Below are 18,430 nucleotides of genomic sequence, written 5' to 3'. Positions count from 1 at the left end.
TCACTATTTCAAATTCGATACACTGCTGTCAAAACCCACTATTTCAAATTCGATACACTGCTGTCAAAACTCACTATTTCAAATTCGATAAACTGCTGTCAAAACTCACTATTTCAAATTCGATACACTGCTGTCAAAACTCACTATTGAAAATTCGATACATTGCTGTCAAAACTCACTATTTCAAATTCGATACACTGCTGTCAAAACTCACTATTTCAAATTCGATAAACTGCTGTCAAAACTCACTATTTCAAATTCGATACACTGCTGTCAAATCTCACTATTTCAAATTCGATACACTGCTGTCAAAACTCACTATTTCAAATTCGATACACTGCTGTCAAAACTCACTATTTCAAATTCAATAAACTGCTGTAAAAACTCACTATTTCAAATTCGATAAACTGCTGTCAAAACTCACTATTTCAAATTCGATACACTGCTGTCGAAACTCACTATTTCAAATTCGATACACTGCTGTCAAAACTCACTATTTCAAATTCGATACACTGCTGTCAAAACTCACTATTTCAAATTCGATAAACTGCTGTCAAAACTCACTATTTCAAATTCGATACACTGCTGTCAAAACTCACTATTTCAAATTCGATGCACTGCTGTCAAAACTCACTATTTCAAATTCGATACACTGCTGTCAAAACTCACTATTTCAAATTCGATACACTGCTTTCAAAACTCACTATTTCAAATTCGATACACTGCTGTCAAAACTCACTATTTCAAATTCAATAAACTGCTGTCAAAACTCACTATTTCAAATTCGATACACTGCTGTCAAAACCCACTATTTCAAATTCGATAAACTGCTGTCAAAACTCACTATTTCAAATTCGATACACTGCTGTTAAAACTCACTATTTCAAATTCGATACACTGCTGTCAAAACTCACTATTTCAAATTCCATAAACTGCTGTCAAAACTCACTATTTCAAATTCGATACACTGCTGTCAAAATTCACTATTTCAAATTCAATAAACTGCTGTATAAACTCACTATTTCAAATTCGATACACTGCTGTCAAAACCCACTATTTCAAATTCGATAAACTGCTGTCAAAACTCACTATTTCAAATTCGATACACTGCTGTCAAAACTCACTATTTCAAATTCGATACACTGCTGTCAAAACTCACTATTTCAAATTCGATACACTGCTGTCAAACTCACTATTTCAAATTCGATACACTGCTGTCAAAACTCACTATTTCAAATTCGATAAACTGCTGTCAAAACTCACTATTTCAAATTCGATAAACTGCTGTCAAAACTCACTATTTCAAATTCGATACACTGCTGTCAAAACTCACTATTTCAAATTCGATACACTGCTGTCAAAACTCACTATTTCAAATTCGATACACTGCTGTCAAAACTCACTATTTCAAATTCGATAAACTGCTGTCAAAACTCACTATTTCCAATTCGATACACTGCTGTCAAAACTCACTATTTCAAATTCGATACACTGCTGTCAAAACTCACTATTTCAAATTCGATACACTGCTGTCAAAACTCACTATTTCAAATTCGATACACTGCTGTCGAAACTCACTATTTCAAATTCGATACACTGCTGTCAAAACTCACTATTTCAAATTCGATACACTGCTGTCAAAACTCACTATTTCAAATTCGATACACTACTGTCAAAACTCACTATTTCAAATTCGATAGACTGCTGTCAAAACTCACTATTTCAAATTCCATAAACTGCTATCAAAACTCACTATTTCAAATTCGATACACTGCTGTCAAAATTCACTATTTCAAATTCAATAAACTGCTGTATAAACTCACTATTTCAAATTCGATACACTGCTGTCAAAACCCACTATTTCAAATTCGATACACTGCTGTCAAAACTCACTATTTCAAATTCGATAAACTGCTGTCAAAACTCACTATTTCAAATTCGATACACTGCTGTCAAAACTCACTATTGAAAATTCGATACATTGCTGTCAAAACTCACTATTTCAAATTCGATACACTGCTGTCAAAACTCACTATTTCAAATTCGATAAACTGCTGTCAAAACTCACTATTTCAAATTCGATACACTGCTGTCAAATCTCACTATTTCAAATTCGATACACTGCTGTCAAAACTCACTATTTCAAATTCGATACACTGCTGTCAAAACTCACTATTTCAAATTCAATAAACTGCTGTAAAAACTCACTATTTCAAATTCGATAAACTGCTGTCAAAACTCACTATGTCAAATTCGATAAACTGCTGTCAAAACTCACTATTTCAAATTCGATAAACTGCTGTCAAAACTCACTATTTCAAATTCAATAAACTGCTGTCAAAACTCACTATTTCAAATTCGATAAACTGCTGTCAAAACTCACTATTTCAAATTCGATACACTGCTGTCAAAACTCACTATTTCAAATTCGATGCACTGCTGTCAAAACTCACTATTTCAAATTCGATACACTGCTGTCAAAACTCACTATTTCAAATTCGATACACTGCTTTCAAAACTCACTATTTCAAATTCGATACACTGCTGTCAAAACTCACTGTTTCAAATTCAATAAACTGCTGTCAAAACTCACTATTTCAAATTCGATACACTGCTGTCAAAACCCACTATTTCAAATTCGATAAACTGCTGTCAAAACTCACTATTTCAAATTCGATACACTGCTGTTAAAACTCACTATTTCAAATTCGATACACTGCTGTCAAAACTCACTATTTCAAATTCCATAAACTGCTGTCAAAACTCACTATTTCAAATTCGATACACTGCTGTCAAAATTCACTATTTCAAATTCAATAAACTGCTGTATAAACTCACTATTTCAAATTCGATACACTGCTGTCAAAACCCACTATTTCAAATTCGATACACTGCTGTCAAAACTCACTATTTCAAATTCGATAAACTGCTGTCAAAACTCACTATTTCAAATTCGATACACTGCTGTCAAAACTCACTATTGAAAATTCGATACATTGCTGTCAAAACTCACTATTTCAAATTCGATACACTGCTGTCAAAACTCACTATTTCAAATTCGATAAACTGCTGTCAAATCTCACTATTTCAAATTCGATACACTGCTGTCAAATCTCACTATTTCAAATTCGATACACTGCTGTCAAAACTCACTATTTCAAATTCGATACACTGCTGTCAAAACTCACTATTTCAAATTCAATAAACTGCTGTAAAAACTCACTATTTCAAATTCGATAAACTGCTGTCAAAACTCACTATGTCAAATTCGATAAACTGCTGTCAAAACTCACTATTTCAAATTCGATAAACTGCTGTCAAAACTCACTATTTCAAATTCAATAAACTGCTGTCAAAACTCACTATTTCAAATTCGATAAACTGCTGTCAAAACTCACTATTTCAAATTCGATACACTGCTGTCAAAACTCACTATTTCAAATTCGATGCACTGCTGTCAAAACTCACTATTTCAAATTCGATACACTGCTGTCAAAACTCACTATTTCAAATTCGATACACTGCTGTCAAAACTCACTATTTCAAATTCGATACACTGCTGTCAAAACTCACTATTTCAAATTCAATAAACTGCTGTCAAAACTCACTATTTCAAATTCGATACACTGCTGTCAGAACCCACTATTTCAAATTCGATAAACTGCTGTCAAAACTCACTATTTCAAATTCGATACACTGCTGTCAAAACTCACTATTTCAAATTCGATACACTGCTGTCAAAACTCACTATTTCAAATTCGATACACTGCTGTCAAACTCACTATTTCAAATTCGATACACTGCTGTCAAAACTCACTATTTCAAATTCGATAAACTGCTGTCAAAACTCACTATTTCAAATTCGATAAACTGCTGTCAAAACTCACTATTTCAAATTCGATACACTGCTGTCAAAACTCACTATTTACAATTCGATACACTGCTGTCAAAACTCACTATTTCAAATTCAATACACTGCTGTCAAAACTCACTATTTCAAATTCGATAAACTGCTGTCAAAACTCACTATTTCCAATTCGATACACTGCTGTCAAAACTCACTATTTCAAATTCGATACACTGCTGTCAAAACTCACTATTTCAAATTCGATACACTGCTGTCAAAACTCACTATTTCAAATTCGATACACTGCTGTCGAAACTCACTATTTCAAATTCGATACACTGCTGTCAAAACTCACTATTTCAAATTCGATACACTGCTGTCAAAACTCACTATTTCAAATTCGATACACTACTGTCAAAACTCACTATTTCAAATTCGATACACTGCTGTCAAAACTCACTATTTCAAATTCCATAAACTGCTGTCAAAACTCACTATTTCAAATTCGATACACTGCTGTCAAAATTCACTATTTCAAATTCAATAAACTGCTGTATAAACTCACTATTTCAAATTCGATACACTGCTGTCAAAACCCACTATTTCAAATTCGATACACTGCTGTCAAAACTCACTATTTCAAATTCGATAAACTGCTGTCAAAACTCACTATTTCAAAATCGATACACTGCTGTCAAAACTCACTATTGAAAATTCGATACATTGCTGTCAAAACTCACTATTTCAAATTCGATACACTGCTGTCAAAACTCACTATTTCAAATTCGATAAACTGCTGTCAAAACTCACTATTTCAAATTCGATACACTGCTGTCAAATCTCACTATTTCAAATTCGATACACTGCTGTCAAAACTCACTATTTCAAATTCGATACACTGCTGTCAAAACTCACTATTTCAAATTCAATAAACTGCTGTAAAAACTCACTATTTCAAATTCGATAAACTGCTGTCAAAACTCACTATGTCAAATTCGATAAACTGCTGTCAAAACTCACTATTTCAAATTCGATAAACTGCTGTCAAAACTCACTATTTCAAATTCAATAAACTGCTGTCAAAACTCACTATTTCAAATTCGATAAACTGCTGTCAAAACTCACTATTTCAAATTCGATACACTGCTGTCAAAACTCACTATTTCAAATTCGATGCACTGCTGTCAAAACTCACTATTTCAAATTCGATACACTGCTGTCAAAACTCACTATTTCAAATTCGATACACTGCTTTCAAAACTCACTATTTCAAATTCGATACACTGCTGTCAAAACTCACTATTTCAAATTCAATAAACTGCTGTCAAAACTCACTATTTCAAATTCGATACACTGCTGTCAAAACCCACTATTTCAAATTCCATAAACTGCTGTCAAAACTCACTATTTCAAATTCGATACACTGCTGTTAAAACTCACTATTTCAAATTCGATACACTGCTGTCAAAACTCACTATTTCAAATTCCATAAACTGCTGTCAAAACTCACTATTTCAAATTCGATACACTGCTGTCAAAATTCACTATTTCAAATTCAATAAACTGCTGTATAAACTCACTATTTCAAATTCGATACACTGCTGTCAAAACCCACTATTTCAAATTCGATACTCTGCTGTCAAAACTCACTATTTCAAATTCGATAAACTGCTGTCAAAACTCACTATTTCAAATTCGATACACTGCTGTCCAAACTCACTATTGAAAATTCGATACATTGCTGTCAAAACTCACTATTTCAAATTCGATACACTGCTGTCAAAACTCACTATTTCAAATTCGATAAACTGCTGTCAAAACTCACTATTTCAAATTCGATACACTGCTGTCAAATCTCACTATTTCAAATTCGATACACTGCTGTCAAAACTCACTATTTCAAATTCGATACACTGCTGTCAAAACTCACTATTTCAAATTCAATAAACTGCTGTAAAAACTCACTATTTCAAATTCGATAAACTGCTGTCAAAACTCACTATGTCAAATTCGATAAACTGCTGTCAAAACTCACTATTTCAAATTCGATAAACTGTTGTCAAAACTCACTATTTCAAATTCAATAAACTGCTGTCAAAACTCACTATTTCAAATTCGATAAACTGCTGTCAAAACTCACTATTTCAAATTCGATACACTGCTGTCAAAACTCACTATTTCAAATTCGATGCACTGCTGTCAAAACTCACTATTTCAAATTCGATACACTGCTGTCAAAACTCACTATTTCAAATTCGATACACTGCTGTCAAAACTCACTATTTCAAATTCGATACACTGCTGTCAAAACTCACTATTTCAAATTCAATAAACTGCTGTCAAAACTCACTATTTCAAATTCGATACACTGCTGTCAAAACCCACTATTTCAAATTCGATAAACTGCTGTCAAAACTCACTATTTCAAATTCGATACACTGCTGTTAAAACTCACTATTTCAAATTCGATACACTGCTGTCAAAACTCACTATTTCAAATTCAATAAACTGCTGTCGAAACTCACTATTTCAAATTCGATACACTGCTGTCAAAACTCACTATTTCAAATTCGATAAACTGCTGTCAAAACTCACTATTTCAAATTCGATACACTGCTGTCAAAACTCACTATTTACAATTCGATACACTACTGTCAAAACTCACTATTTCAAATTCGATAAACTGCTGTCAAAACTCACTATTTCAAATTCCATAAACTGCTGTCAAAACTCACTATTTCAAATTCGATACACTGCTGTCAAAACTCACTATTTCAAATTCGATAAACTGCTGTCAAAATTCACTATTCCAAATTACATTAAACTGCTGTCAAAACTCACTATTTCAAATTCGATACACTGCTGTCAGAACCCACTATTTCAAATTCGATAAACTGCTGTCAAAACTCACTATTTCAAATTCGATACACTGCTGTCAAAACTCACTATTTCAAATTCGATACACTGCTGTCAAAACTCACTATTTCAAATTCGATACACTGCTGTCAAACTCACTATTTCAAATTCGATACACTGCTGTCAAAACTCACTATTTCAAATTCGATACACTGCTGTCAAAACTCACTATTTCAAATTCGATAAACTGCTGTCAAAACTCACTATTTCAAATTCGATACACTGCTGTCAAAACTCACTATTTCAAATTCGATACACTGCTGTCAAAACTCACTATTTCAAATTCAATAAACTGCTGTCAAAACTCACTATTTCAAATTCGATAAACTGCTGTCAAAACTCACTATTTCCAATTCGATACACTGCTGTCAAAACTCACTATTTCAAATTCGATACACTGCTGTCAAACTCACTATTTCAAATTCGAAAAACTGCTGTCAAAACTCACTATTTCAAATTCAATACACTGCTGTCAAAACTCACTATTTCAAATTCGATACACTGCTGTCAAAACTCACTATTTCAAATTCGATACACTGCTGTCAGAACTCACTATTTCAAATTCGATACACTGCTGTCAAAACTCACTATTTCAAATTCCATAAACTGCTGTCAAAACTCACTATTTCAAATTCGATACACTGCTGTCAAAACTCACTATTTCAAATTCAATAAACTGCTGTAAAAACTCACTATTTCAAATTCGATAAACTGCTGTCAAAACTCACTATGTCAAATTCGATACACTGCTGTCAAAACTCACTATTTCAAATTCGATACACTGCTGTCAAAACTCACTATTTCAAATTCGATAAACTGCTGTCAAAACTCACTATTTCAAATTCGATAAACTGCTGTCAAAACTCACTATTTCAAATTCAATAAACTGCTGTCAAAACTCACTATTTCAAATTCGATACACTGCTGTCAAAACTCACTATTTCAAATTCGATACACTGCTGTCAAAACTCACTATTTCAAATTCGATACACTGCTGTCAAAACTCACTATTTCAAATTCGATAAACTGCTGTCAAAATTCACTATTCCAAATTACATTAAACTGCTGTCAAAACTCACTATTTAAATTCGATACACTGCTGTCAGAACCCACTATTTCAAATTCGATAAACTGCTGTCAAAACTCACTATTTCAAATTCGATACACTGCTGTCAAAACTCACTATTTCAAATTCGATACACTGCTGTCAAAACTCACTATTTCAAATTCGATACACTGCTGTCAAACTCACTATTTCAAATTCGATACACTGCTGTCAAAACTCACTATTTCAAATTCGATAAACTGCTGTCAAAACTCACTATTTCAAATTCGATAAACTGCTGTCAAAATTCACTATTCCAAATTACATTAAACTGCTGTCAAAACTCACTATTTCAAATTCGATACACTGCTGTCAAAACTCACTATTTAAAATTCGATACACTGCTGTCAAAACTCACTATTTCAAATTCGATAAACTGCTGTCAAAACTCACTATTTCCAATTCGATACACTGCTGTCAAAACTCACTATTTCAAATTCGATACACTGCTGTCAAAACTCACTATTTCAAATTCGATACACTGCTGTCAAAACTCACTATTTCAAATTCGATACACTGCTGTCGAAACTCACTATTTCAAATTCGATACACTGCTGTCAAAACTCACTATTTCAAATTCGATACACTGCTGTCAAAACTCACTATTTCAAATTCGATACACTACTGTCAAAACTCACTATTTCAAATTCGATAGACTGCTGTCAAAACTCACTATTTCAAATTCCATAAACTGCTGTCAAAACTCACTATTTCAAATTCGATACACTGCTGTCAAAATTCACTATTTCAAATTCAATAAACTGCTGTATAAACTCACTATTTCAAATTCGATACACTGCTGTCAAAACCCACTATTTCAAATTCGATACACTGCTGTCAAAACTAACTATTTCAAATTCGATAAACTGCTGTCAAAACTCACTATTTCAAATTCGATACACTGCTGTCAAAACTCACTATTGAAAATTCGATACATTGCTGTCAAAACTCACTATTTCAAATTCGATACACTGCTGTCAAAACTCACTATTTCAAATTCGATAAACTGCTGTCAAAACTCACTATTTCAAATTCGATACACTGCTGTCAAATCTCACTATTTCAAATTCGATACACTGCTGTCAAAACTCACTATTTCAAATTCGATACACTGCTGTCAAAACTCACTATTTCAAATTCAATAAACTGCTGTAAAAACTCACTATTTCAAATTCGATAAACTGCTGTCAAAACTCACTATGTCAAATTCGATAAACTGCTGTCAAAACTCACTATTTCAAATTCGATAAACTGCTGTCAAAACTCACTATTTCAAATTCAATAAACTGCTGTCAAAACTCACTATTTCAAATTCGATAAACTGCTGTCAAAACTCACTATTTCAAATTCGATACACTGCTGTCAAAACTCACTATTTCAAATTCGATGCACTGCTGTCAAAACTCACTATTTCAAATTCGATACACTGCTGTCAAAACTCACTATTTCAAATTCGATACACTGCTTTCAAAACTCACTATTTCAAATTCGATACACTGCTGTCAAAACTCACTATTTCAAATTCAATAAACTGCTGTCAAAACTCACTATTTCAAATTCGATACACTGCTGTCAAAACCCACTATTTCAAATTCGATAAACTGCTGTCAAAACTCACTATTTCAAATTCGATACACTGCTGTTAAAACTCACTATTTCAAATTCGATACACTGCTGTCAAAACTCACTATTTCAAATTCCATAAACTGCTGTCAAAACTCACTATTTCAAATTCGATACACTGCTGTCAAAATTCACTATTTCAAATTCAATAAACTGCTGTATAAACTCACTATTTCAAATTCGATACACTGCTGTCAAAACCCACTATTTCAAATTCGATACACTGCTGTCAAAACTCACTATTTCAAATTCGATACACTGCTGTCAAAACTCACTATTTCAAATTCGATAAACTGCTGTCAAAACTCACTATTTCAAATTCGATAAACTGCTGTCAAAACTCACTATTTCAAATTCAATAAACTGCTGTCAAAACTCACTATTTCAAATTCGATACACTGCTGTCAAAACTCACTATTTCAAATTCGATACACTGCTGTCAAAACTCACTATTTAAAATTCGATACACTGCTGTCAAAACTCACTATTTCAAATTCGATAAACTGCTGTCAAAATTCACTATTCCAAATTACATTAAACTGCTGTCAAAACTCACTATTTCAAATTCGATACACTGCTGTCAAAACTCACTATTTCAAATTCGATACACTGCTGTCGAAACTCACTATTTCAAATTCGATACACTGCTGTCAAAACTCACTATTTCAAATTCGATACACTGCTGTCAAAACTCACTATTTCAAATTCGATACACTACTGTCAAAACTCACTATTTCAAATTCGATAGACTGCTGTCAAAACTCACTATTTCAAATTCCATAAACTGCTGTCAAAACTCACTATTTCAAATTCGATACACTGCTGTCAAAATTCACTATTTCAAATTCAATAAACTGCTGTATAAACTCACTATTTCAAATTCGATACACTGCTGTCAAAACCCACTATTTCAAATTCGATACACTGCTGTCAAAACTCACTATTTCAAATTCGATAAACTGCTGTCAAAACTCACTATTTCAAATTCGATACACTGCTGTCAAAACTCACTATTGAAAATTCGATACATTGCTGTCAAAACTCACTATTTCAAATTCGATACACTGCTGTCAAAACTCACTATTTCAAATTCGATAAACTGCTGTCAAAACTCACTATTTCAAATTCGATACACTGCTGTCAAATCTCACTATTTCAAATTCGATACACTGCTGTCAAAACTCACTATTTCAAATTCGATACACTGCTGTCAAAACTCACTATTTCAAATTCAATAAACTGCTGTAAAAACTCACTATTTCAAATTCGATAAACTGCTGTCAAAACTCACTATGTCAAATTCGATAAACTGCTGTCAAAACTCACTATTTCAAATTCGATAAACTGCTGTCAAAACTCACTATTTCAAATTCAATAAACTGCTGTCAAAACTCACTATTTCAAATTCGATAAACTGCTGTCAAAACTCACTATTTCAAATTCGATACACTGCTGTCAAAACTCACTATTTCAAATTCGATGCACTGCTGTCAAAACTCACTATTTCAAATTCGATACACTGCTGTCAAAACTCACTATTTCAAATTCGATACACTGCTTTCAAAACTCACTATTTCAAATTCGATACACTGCTGTCAAAACTCACTATTTCAAATTCAATAAACTGCTGTCAAAACTCACTATTTCAAATTCGATACACTGCTGTCAAAACCCACTATTTCAAATTCGATAAACTGCTGTCAAAACTCACTATTTCAAATTCGATACACTGCTGTTAAAACTCACTATTTCAAATTCGATACACTGCTGTCAAAACTCACTATTTCAAATTCCATAAACTGCTGTCAAAACTCACTATTTCAAATTCGATACACTGCTGTCAAAATTCACTATTTCAAATTCAATAAACTGCTGTATAAACTCACTATTTCAAATTCGATACACTGCTGTCAAAACCCACTATTTCAAATTCGATACACTGCTGTCAAAACTCACTATTTCAAATTCGATAAACTGCTGTCAAAACTCACTATTTCAAATTCGATACACTGCTGTCAAAACTCACTATTGAAAATTCGATACATTGCTGTCAAAACTCACTATTTCAAATTCGATACACTGCTGTCAAAACTCACTATTTCAAATTCGATAAACTGCTGTCAAAACTCACTATTTCAAATTCGATACACTGCTGTCAAATCTCACTATTTCAAATTCGATACACTGCTGTCAAAACTCACTATTTCAAATTCAATAAACTGCTGTAAAAACTCACTATTTCAAATTCGATAAACTGCTGTCAAAACTCACTATGTCAAATTCGATAAACTGCTGTCAAAACTCACTATTTCAAATTCGATAAACTGCTGTCAAAACTCACTATTTCAAATTCAATAAACTGCTGTCAAAACTCACTATTTCAAATTCGATAAACTGCTGTCAAAACTCACTATTTCAAATTCGATACACTGCTGTCAAAACTCACTATTTCAAATTCGATGCACTGCTGTCAAAACTCACTATTTCAAATTCGATACACTGCTGTCAAAACTCACTATTTCAAATTCGATACACTGCTGTCAAAACTCACTATTTCAAATTCGATACACTGCTGTCAAAACTCACTATTTCAAATTCAATAAACTGCTGTCAAAACTCACTATTTCAAATTCGATACACTGCTGTCAGAACCCACTATTTCAAATTCGATAAACTGCTGTCAAAACTCACTATTTCAAATTCGATACACTGCTGTCAAAACTCACTATTTCAAATTCGATACACTGCTGTCAAAACTCACTATTTCAAATTCGATACACTGCTGTCAAACTCACTATTTCAAATTCGATACACTGCTGTCAAAACTCACTATTTCAAATTCGATAAACTGCTGTCAAAACCCACTATTTCAAATTCGATAAACTGCTGTCAAAACTCACTATTTCAAATTCGATACACTGCTGTCAAAACTCACTATTTACAATTCGATACACTGCTGTCAAAACTCACTATTTCAAATTCAATACACTGCTGTCAAAACTCACTATTTCAAATTCGATAAACTGCTGTCAAAACTCACTATTTCCAATTCGATACACTGCTGTCAAAACTCACTATTTCAAATTCGATACACTGCTGTCAAAACTCACTATTTCAAATTCGATACACTGCTGTCAAAACTCACTATTTCAAATTCGATACACTGCTGTCGAAACTCACTATTTCAAATTCGATACACTGCTGTCAAAACTCACTATTTCAAATTCGATACACTGCTGTCAAAACTCACTATTTCAAATTCGATACACTACTGTCAAAACTCACTATTTCAAATTCGATACACTGCTGTCAAAACTCACTATTTCAAATTCCATAAACTGCTGTCAAAACTCACTATTTCAAATTCGATACACTGCTGTCAAAATTCACTATTTCAAATTCAATAAACTGCTGTATAAACTCACTATTTCAAATTCGATACACTGCTGTCAAAACCCACTATTTCAAATTCGATACACTGCTGTCAAAACTCACTATTTCAAATTCGATAAACTGCTGTCAAAACTCACTATTTCAAAATCGATACACTGCTGTCAAAACTCACTATTGAAAATTCGATACATTGCTGTCAAAACTCACTATTTCAAATTCGATACACTGCTGTCAAAACTCACTATTTCAAATTCGATAAACTGCTGTCAAAACTCACTATTTCAAATTCGATACACTGCTGTCAAATCTCACTATTTCAAATTCGATACACTGCTGTCAAAACTCACTATTTCAAATTCGATACACTGCTGTCAAAACTCACTATTTCAAATTCAATAAACTGCTGTAAAAACTCACTATTTCAAATTCGATAAACTGCTGTCAAAACTCACTATGTCAAATTCGATAAACTGCTGTCAAAACTCACTATTTCAAATTCGATAAACTGCTGTCAAAACTCACTATTTCAAATTCAATAAACTGCTGTCAAAACTCACTATTTCAAATTCGATAAACTGCTGTCAAAACTCACTATTTCAAATTCGATACACTGCTGTCAAAACTCACTATTTCAAATTCGATGCACTGCTGTCAAAACTCACTATTTCAAATTCGATACACTGCTGTCAAAACTCACTATTTCAAATTCGATACACTGCTTTCAAAACTCACTATTTCAAATTCGATACACTGCTGTCAAAACTCACTATTTCAAATTCAATAAACTGCTGTCAAAACTCACTATTTCAAATTCGATACACTGCTGTCAAAACCCACTATTTCAAATTCGATAAACTGCTGTCAAAACTCACTATTTCAAATTCGATACACTGCTGTTAAAACTCACTATTTCAAATTCGATACACTGCTGTCAAAACTCACTATTTCAAATTCCATAAACTGCTGTCAAAACTCACTATTTCAAATTCGATACACTGCTGTCAGAATTGACTATTTCAAATTCAATAAACTGCTGTATAAACTCACTATTTCAAATTCGATACACTGCTGTCAAAACCCACTATTTCAAATTCGATACTCTGCTGTCAAAACTCACTATTTCAAATTCGATAAACTGCTGTCAAAACTCACTATTTCAAATTCGATACACTGCTGTCCAAACTCACTATTGAAAATTCGATACATTGCTGTCAAAACTCACTATTTCAAATTCGATACACTGCTGTCAAAACTCACTATTTCAAATTCGATAAACTGCTGTCAAAACTCACTATTTCAAATTCGATACACTGCTGTCAAATCTCACTATTTCAAATTCGATACACTGCTGTCAAAACTCACTATTTCAAATTCGATACACTGCTGTCAAAACTCACTATTTCAAATTCAATAAACTGCTGTAAAAACTCACTATTTCAAATTCGATAAACTGCTGTCAAAACTCACTATGTCAAATTCGATAAACTGCTGTCAAAACTCACTATTTCAAATTCGATAAACTGCTGTCAAAACTCACTATTTCAAATTCAATAAACTGCTGTCAAAACTCACTATTTCAAATTCGATAAACTGCTGTCAAAACTCACTATTTCAAATTCGATACACTGCTGTCAAAACTCACTATTTCAAATTCGATGCACTGCTGTCAAAACTCACTATTTCAAATTCGATACACTGCTGTCAAAACTCACTATTTCAAATTCGATACACTGCTGTCAAAACTCACTATTTCAAATTCGATACACTGCTGTCAAAACTCACTATTTCAAATTCAATAAACTGCTGTCAAAACTCACTATTTCAAATTCGATACACTGCTGTCAAAACCCACTATTTCAAATTCGATAAACTGCTGTCAAAACTCACTATTTCAAATTCGATACACTGCTGTTAAAACTCACTATTTCAAATTCGATACACTGCTGTCAAAACTCACTATTTCAAATTCAATAAACTGCTGTCAAAACTCACTATTTCAAATTCGATACACTGCTGTCAAAACTCACTATTTCAAATTCGATAAACTGCTGTCAAAACTCACTATTTCAAATTCGATACACTGCTGTCAAAACTCACTATTTACAATTCGATACACTACTGTCAAAACTCACTATTTCAAATTCGATAAACTGCTGTCAAAACTCACTATTTCAAATTCCATAACGTGCTGTCAAAACTCACTATTTCAAATTCGATACACTGCTGTCAAAACTCACTATTTCAAATTCGATAAACTGCTGTCAAAATTCACTATTCCAAATTACATTAAACTGCTGTCAAAACTCACTATTTCAAATTCGATACACTGCTGTCAGAACCCACTATTTCAAATTCGATAAACTGCTGTCAAAACTCACTATTTCAAATTCGATACACTGCTGTCAAAACTCACTATTTCAAATTCGATACACTGCTGTCAAAACTCACTATTTCAAATTCGATACACTGCTGTCAAACTCACTATTTCAAATTCGATACACTGCTGTCAAAACTCACTATTTCAAATTCGATACACTGCTGTCAAAACTCACTATTTCAAATTCGATAAACTGCTGTCAAAACTCACTATTTCAAATTCGATACACTGCTGTCAAAACTCACTATTTCAAATTCGATACACTGCTGTCAAAACTCACTATTTCAAATTCGATACACTGCTGTCAAAACTCACTATTTCAAATTCGATAAACTGCTGTCAAAACTCACTATTTCAAATTCGATACACTGCTGTCAAAACTCACTATTTCAAATTCGATACACTGCTGTCAAACTCACTATTTCAAATTCGAAAAACTGCTGTCAAAACTCACTATTTCAAATTCGATACACTGCTGTCAAAACTCACTATTTCAAATTCGATACACTGCTGTCAAAACTCACTATTTCAAATTCGATACACTGCTGTCAGAACTCACTATTTCAAATTCGATACACTGCTGTCAAAACTCACTATTTCAAATTCCATAAACTGCTGTCAAAACTCACTATTTCAAATTCGATACACTGCTGTCAAAACTCACTATTTTAAATTCGATACACTGCTGTCAAAACTCACTATTTTAAATTCGATAAACTGCTGTCAAAACTCACTATTTCAAATTCGATACACTGCTGTCAAAACTCACTATTTCAAATTCGATACACTGCTGTCAGAACTCACTATTTCAAATTCGATACACCACTGTCAAACCCCATTATTTCAAATTCCATAAACTGCTGTCAAAACTCACTATTTCAAATTCGATAAACTGCTGTCAAAACTCACTATTTCAAATTCGATACACTGCTGTCAAAACTCACTATTTCAAATTCGATACACTGCTGTCAAAACTCACTATTTCAAATTCGATAAACTGCTGTCAAAACTCACTATTTCAAATTCGATACACTGCTGTCAAAACTCACTATTTCAAATTCGATACACTGCTGTCAAAACTCACTATTTCAAATTCGATACACTGCTGTCAAAACTCACTATTTCAAATTCGATACACTGCTGTCAAAACTCACTATTTCAAATTCGATACACTGCTGCTAAAACATGTTTCTGATAAAGGAAGAATAATTGCTATTTTCTGGGTCAGAATCCATTTAAAACTTATTGACTAGTTTTTTTTTTTAATTTTTAAATAGGATTTTTTTTTTAATTTATTTAGATCAAGTGAACTTATAGTATGTCCAGATCGATTTCCATAATCTATCTATATATCTGTAAAAGTGAACGTGTCAGTGTGTGTGTGTACATTTCCCTACGCAATAACTCTGTCAATTTGTAGTCTGCAGACTCGAAATTTGATATACAGGGTATGGATCTAACTTAATAACTTGATTAGAGTCCAAAACAATGAATTTTAAGGAGTCATAATAGGGATCAAAGTTCTAAAAAAATTGACCTTTTTTTTTTTTTGCTCAACATACACCTCCAAATACCCGGGCAACGCCGGGCACCCATGCTAGTATATCTATAAAAGTGAAAGTGTCTGTGTGTGTGTGTCTGTGTATACTGTGTGTATCTGTGTACATTTCCCTACTAAATAACTCTGTCAATTTTTAGTCTACAGACTCAAAATTTGATATACAGGGTACTAAGATTTGGGAAAATCTATGTGATCCGTTTTCGGCCAGAATTTTGGCTGTTAAGGGGTCAAAGTTCAACGATTTGACCTTTGAGAACTCTACCAAATTCCTCCGACAATTTTGGGTCTAAACACTTGAAATTTTAAATATAGGTTCCTTGGACATGGATCTAACTTAATAACATGATTCGAGCTGAAAACAATAAATGTTAAGGAGTCATAATAGGGGTCAAAGTAAAAAAAAATTGACCGCTTTTTTTTTTTCTCAACATACACCTCCAAACACCCGGGCAACGCCGGGCTGAAATGCTAGTTAAATAAAAAATTGTTATTGTATTCTCAGTATTGTCCACATTGAACTCAGCAATCTGTATTGAATTTTGAATATTTAATACACGGGGGATAACTTTCTCTCATTCCGTCAGCGATGGCTGGGTAGGAGCCTTAAGTAATTCATTATTGTATTCTTAGTATCGCTGGCATTGAAGATTGAACCTTTAACCTTTCGAAGATTATCACTTAGAACTGAATTTTACTTAGTATTTATATCCGTTACACCACAGATCAATTTCGATCCAAGTAATTCAAATAATCCAAATTATCGATCCTCATCTAAAAATTCTAAAACATTAAAGAGCTTTATACGAAGGAGCATCATTGGCCTAATGGATACTCTCATAGTCTTTGAAATCAGCTATCCTATTGAATCTACTGTATTAGATTGGGGGGGTGTATTACCTTGATATCAGAAATGGTACTGGTACTAGTAGTATTAGGAGCTGCAATAGTTAGAACCAACTTCATGTTAGTAAATAAGATGATATACTTGTTTTTTTATACGTTCAAATATATTTAAAAATTGATTAATCAATTATATTAAAGCCATCTTTTATTATATAAAAAGGTCAGGTGTTTGTATGTTTGTATGTCCAGCTAAAACTTTTTAAAAAATACACAACAAACCCCTGCAAAGTTGGTACTTTTTTAATCGGTGTAAAAATAATATCCAAAATAATCACTATTTCAAATTCGATAAAAAAATGTAAAAAAAAAAAATGTAGAAAAAAAACGTAAAAAAAAAATGTAGAAAAGAAAGAGAGGGGAGCAAAAACTTAGTTTTAGCAATGTTTTGGCGGCATTCTGGATGTTTATTTGGCGCTTTTAGTAGTGTTCTGAAGGTTTTTTAAGTGTTTTTTTTTTTGTTTTGTTTTTTTTCATTCCTCACATAACAAGAAAAAAGGATTTTCTCTTCTGGGAGAAAGGTGGGAACATATTTAACTCACTATTTAACATCTTCTATTTAGTTTTTATTCCCCCTGGCAACATTAACTAGCCCTGCTAGTCTAATATATAAAGGTCAAATATCAGTATGTGTGTCTAGCTAAAACGTGAAAAATATATAACAATCACCCACAAAGTCAGTTGGCATAATCCCGGAAAAATCTAAAG

The sequence above is a fragment of the Euprymna scolopes genome, chromosome 14 (genome assembly GCF_053919585.1).
Source record: "Euprymna scolopes isolate OS-2025 chromosome 14, ASM5391958v1, whole genome shotgun sequence".
NCBI classification, from domain to species: domain Eukaryota; kingdom Metazoa; phylum Mollusca; class Cephalopoda; order Sepiida; family Sepiolidae; genus Euprymna; species Euprymna scolopes.
Note: the sequence above shows the minus strand (reverse complement) of the source record.